The sequence below is a fragment of the Eptesicus fuscus genome, chromosome 19 (genome assembly GCF_027574615.1).
Source record: "Eptesicus fuscus isolate TK198812 chromosome 19, DD_ASM_mEF_20220401, whole genome shotgun sequence".
In the NCBI taxonomy this organism is placed as follows: domain Eukaryota; kingdom Metazoa; phylum Chordata; class Mammalia; order Chiroptera; family Vespertilionidae; genus Eptesicus; species Eptesicus fuscus.
In genome coordinates, this window is record NC_072491.1 from 9,681,294 (window position 1) to 9,686,739 (window position 5,446).

At 40.0% G+C, this 5,446-nt stretch overlaps 1 pseudogene; it reads left to right on the top strand.

Annotated features, from left to right (window-relative positions):
- Positions 1 to 4,668: 4,668 nt before the first annotated feature.
- Positions 4,669 to 5,129, top strand: LOC103292382 (protein LLP homolog; annotated as a pseudogene).
- Positions 5,130 to 5,446: the final 317 nt, after the last annotated feature.

Sequence of the window (5,446 nt, forward strand, 5' to 3'; positions counted from 1 at the left end):
CAAATATCTTGGGCTTAATCAACAGCAAGCTAAGGAATGTCCATGTCCATGTGTCTTCCCAGGGGGCCCTCTGCATCTCAAGTTTTCCTTCTTAATAACTGGGTGTTTGGGGGGCATGCTTCATAACCATCAAGAAGTCCTCGCTACTCAAAGTGCGGCCTATAGACTAGCATCCATCTGCATCACCTAGTGCTTGTTAGGAATGCAAACTCTTGGAGCTTGCCCTAAGGCCTGTCTTTTGGAAAGATCTCTGGATGATTCATACGCACATTACATTTTGAGAAGCATGGTGCTAAGCCACAGTGCCCTCACCTATAAACTAGGGATAAGAATGACACAGAGGAGTGGTAAGGATGAAGTGGCATGATGCACGCCAGGCACCTAAGAAGTGCTCGAAAAATGTTTGATGATGATTGTGCTTGAGGTGGAAGACATTGAAGAAGGGAGAGGGTGTTTGGTGAGACTCTTCTTTAGCTAGAGGGTAGGGATAAGCTCGTGTGTAGCTGGAGAAGTTAGCTCTGGAGAGAAGCAGGACTGACGTTCCCACAGGCGCCTCAGGGAAGCTGCTTCTCTCGCTGCCCACTCTCTCTTCCAGGAGAGGAGGCATCCCCGAGCTCCAGCTCCAGTGCCTCCACCTCTCCAGACCTTTTGTTGCTCTCTGGAGTATTGAAAGTCCAAAAAGTATGAAGGTTTCTTTATATGTCCCTGTAGAAAATAAATCAATTCACTAAAGACATTCTGGTGAATTCAACAGTCGGGCTGTAGTATTAAACGTGGATGAAGACATGGATTTTTAACCTGGTGCCTAAACATTTGTTTGAACTTTGCTTAAATTGGCGGCAATTCTTAAGTGCCTTGTTTTATAAAGGAATAGACAGTAAAGATAATGTTATTTCTGTTGTTTCCATGACAATGGACGTGCTTCATGGAATATATCCATCATGCATAATCTTGAACCATCTGGTTTCTAATTCCTTGGTGAAAACCCTCTAGGAATGAAGGGTAGGTAAACTTTAATCAGTTTTATAATTACTGTCGTCCTTGCAGGAATTATTTAACATAATTTTGCAGCTGCTTCAACATAAGGCCCAGAGGTCTTATTAGGATTTTTATTGCCACTTTGAAGGAGCAGTTTAAGAATCGTTATTGTACTTTAGCTGCAGATGCCACTGTTTCTGTTTTCAGTTCTGAGAGGAGGACGTAGTGACATCGCACAAAGATGGAGAAAGGTCAAAGTTATTTTTTCCAACTGGTTCTGTCAAATATAAAAATTAACCATACTTTGAGCTGAGTTTTATGTATTGGTAATGTATGTTTATGTTAGACTTTCTGTCAAAACAGGGATTAAAGATAAATGTAGCTAATTAAAAGAACATTTGCTTAGAGCTCCTGGTAATAGATACCTCTTTGTGAGGTCTTGAGGTATGGCTTTCTTTAAGAACTGATGCAATCTGTGTGACCGAATCTGAAGAGAAAAGGAGACTTTCAATTTTCTGAAAATAAAATATGATTCTAAGTCCGATCCAGTGTGAGTTCTAAGGAAATAATCCAGGTGATGGTTAGGTAAAGTTTGCTTATGTAGCTGGTTATATAAAATGCACATGTCTAATCTACTTCTGACATTTTACCCCACTAACTAGTTTTCCAGCAACGTCTTTGAAGCAAATCTGCTCTATCAGGAAGCGATAGCCCTTAACTGGTACTGGATGAGTAAACATATTTTGAACTGAGTCCTAGATGATTAAAAATTAAAAACTCTCAGCATCAAAATTAGGCAACTGTTGTCTTTTTTATTCCTTATTTCTACCAGGCAGTTGGGCCTTCACTATTAATGACTATGTCCCTGTCATCTGTGTTTTCTTGTTTTACTGTAGTGAGAGGAGAAAAATGTGGGAGCTAAAGGGTAGTTTATTCTGCTTCCTATCAACTATCAAAGCCAATTGGATTCACAGTCCAAAAGACACTGGTTGACTCCTAGAAATCAGAAGGCATCTTATAAAAGTAGTAGAATAATTATCTCTCTGTGCCTGTGTATAGTTCTATGCAATTTTATACCATGTATGAATTCATGTTACCAGCATCTTTATTTTTGAGAGATACTTTTGCTGCACATAGAATTCTGGGTTGACAGTTTCTTTATCACTTTAGAGATGTTAGTCTGTTGTCTTTGGCTTGCATGGTTTTCTATAGAAAGTCTTTGTACGTAGTAATGTATCTTTTTTCTCTCTGGCTGTGTGATGGTAACTTCTATGTGTCAACCTCATTGAACCACCAGATACTAAGAAATTTGGTCACACATTATTTCTGGGTGTGTCGGTGAAGGTGGTTTTGGATGAGATTAGCATGTACATTGATGGGCCCAGTAAAGCAGATCGTCCTTACAGGTGATGGTGGGCTTCATCCAAATAGTTGAAACACCAAATAGAACAAAAAGGCTTACCTGCTCCAAAGTGGGAGAGAATCCATCCTGCCTGATGACCTGGGACATTGACGCCCCCTGCCGCCCCCCCCCCCTCACCCCCAAAACAAACTCATACTGAAACATCTGTTCCTCCTGAGACTGAAACCTGGGAGCGTTCGGAAAAAACGAGACCACCTGCTCTCCTGGTTCTCAGGCCTTCAGACTCAAACTAAAGTTATAGCATCAGCTCTTTCTTGGATCAGCAGCTTGCCCGTTCACCCTGCAGATTTTGAGACTTGCCTGCCTTCATAATTGCATGAGCCAATTCCTTATAACAAATCTCTATCTCAAAAAAATGGGAGTGATAGCATTGTGTATCTCAAGAAACCCATGACCCGTTACATGGCATTATTCAAAAGGACAGTTTTATTTAACCATGAAGGGATTTACATGTTGCGTGTAAGTAGCAGCAAAATTTCCAAATAAACCACAATAGTTGCAAAAGGTTTTGACATTTGAAACGATTTTATGTTTAAGGGGGCGAGGGAACATCGGAGTGACTTTCTAATCATCAGAGTGATTCTGGAGCTCATTTCTAACCTGTCATTGTACTTTGACATAACGTAGGAAGTGCTATTACATAGCTTGAAATATTTATTAGCTTCAAACTCCTTGCCAGGAAAACACACACATGCCACACAGACTATATAAAGCAAAAACCTGCTCTCATTTACTAAAAGGTTCCTTTGAAGATTAAGAGTTGCCAAGCTTCTGGCTATGAAATGTAAGTTTTGCCATTAGATCACTGAGAAGTTTTTATGTTAGGGAACTTAATAGTGAGGATAATAATTTGACCACCAGAGGGCTTCATGTTTTTCCTTGAATGCAGTCAGGAGAGAGAGATGAGTCTTGGCATTTAAGGGAAAAAAGAAAAAGAGAAAAAAAAAGCTTTTTCTCATCTCATATGTCCAAATCATATACTACAGCTTACAGGCAAAAACATAGATTTCCATTCATTTACCCCAAGTTTTAAAAATATATAGGGAAAATGTTGCTTCTAGGTTTCTAGGGCAGTTTTATTTCCTTTATGGGGATTTAAAAAAACTCAAAACATCTTACAGGCTCTTTTTTTTTTGCGTATATGACATTGAGATTCTTATTTCTTTGACCGATATTGAGGTCTCCTTGAGGTCAGCACCAGGGAGGAAAGTGAAGAGGGTGCTCGTTGTTAAGTTGGCTGAGCTATTAGAAATTCCAGTAAAATATAAGAGCCAAATAGAGGATGTAGTGGAGCCAACCTCATGAGAAGCTGGGCAGGGCCCGAGAGCTCACTGAGGCAGTGCTCTGTGCATAGCAGCAGGCTGAGGAAGGCACAGACCAGGCCCACGATGACGGAGAGCCGGCAATGTGAACTGGGAAACTGGGTTCCTCTGCATGCTGCAAGAGTGAACGAGAATGAGAAATTCAGAACATCAACATTTTGTGATAAAATTGGCTTGAATATAAGTGACTACAACTTATTGGTGCCAAATTTCTAAAATGTGTCTGCTTATCTACTCATGTTTGTATTCATTGATCCCCAAGGTATACCCCACATTTCCCCCAAAAATATTTAAAGTAGTTACTCCATTTGAAATTTTTTTATTTTTATTTTTAGTTGGTGAAACCCTAGATCCTTCACAGGGAAAAGTCCATTAGCTGGGAATTCTTATTTCTGGTTCTGACTTTCAAGAAACTAACTCTGCAGTCAGGAGTAAATTACCTCCATCCTTGGTCTCCTGCATCTTGTGTGCACATAGTTTTATTGGAATGTCACTTACATACTATAAAGTCCACCCCATGTAAGTACATGGTTCAATGAATCTTAGAAAAGATAGAGTGCAACCATCATCACAATCCTGTTTTAGAACACATTCACACCACACAGACTTCCCTCAGGCGTGGTGTATTTCGTCTGTGTTCCCTGAGACTGAGCCCATCCGTGTTCTACTTTCCATCTCTGTGAATATGTCTTTTCCGTAATTTTCATTTCAATAGAATTGTGCAATGTATAGGTTTGCTGTGCCTGGTTTCTTTCACTCGGTGCCATGTTTTTGAAGTTGATCTGTGATGTGGCGCCTACCAGTGCTTTGTTCTTTTCAACTGCTGAGTAGTACTCTATGGTAGGAATATGGGACATTTTGTTTAAAAATATTTGAATTGGAGTGCTGGGCTTCTGGTCGTCTTGAGCGTGTGGGCTGTGAGTGGTGAACCTGTTGAGATAGAATATGGCTAAAAGCTTACGGAGTAAGTGGAAAAGGAAGATGCGTGCTGAAAAGGGAAAAAAGAATGCCCCAAAGGAGCTTAGCAGACTTAAAATTTTCTTAAAGTAGATACTGATGTTTTAATGAAAGATGTTCATGAGATAGCAACCGTGGTGGTCCCCAAACGTTCGGAAGAGAAAACCCAGTGTGTGGTGAAAGATGACAAAGACGACACGAAAAGGGAACGGACATTAAGAGAAACGAAGAGTCTTCTAGACCAGCATGGACAGTGCCCCATGGGGATGAACCAGAGGCAAAGAAAAAGGCTGACGGCAAAGCGAGGAAAAGGAAAGGGGAAAAGCAAAGCAAAAGCAGCGAAGGCGGCTAAGGGTTTGGCCTGGTCCACTTTTAAAAACTTGAAAAGTGCCACATGGGACAGACCTTCGATTAGAATGTACACACCTATTTCAGCTTCTATCAGATGAAAACCTTGTTTCCATTTTTTAACGGGGCCTTTTCCTTCAATTCAAACCCAACATAACACCTCAAATTTGTTTTAGGAATTTGAATAAAATATTTCCTTTGATGAGTGAAAAAAAAAATTGAATTGTTTCCAGTTTGGGATTACTAATAATGCTGCTATGGACATTCGTGTACAAGGTTTTTTGTGAACATATGTTTTCATTTTGCTTGGGTATATACCCAGGAATAAAATTGCTTAGCCATATAGGAATTATACATTTAAATTTTAGGAAACTACCCACATTTGCCGAGATGTCTGTACAATTTTAAATTCTCAGCA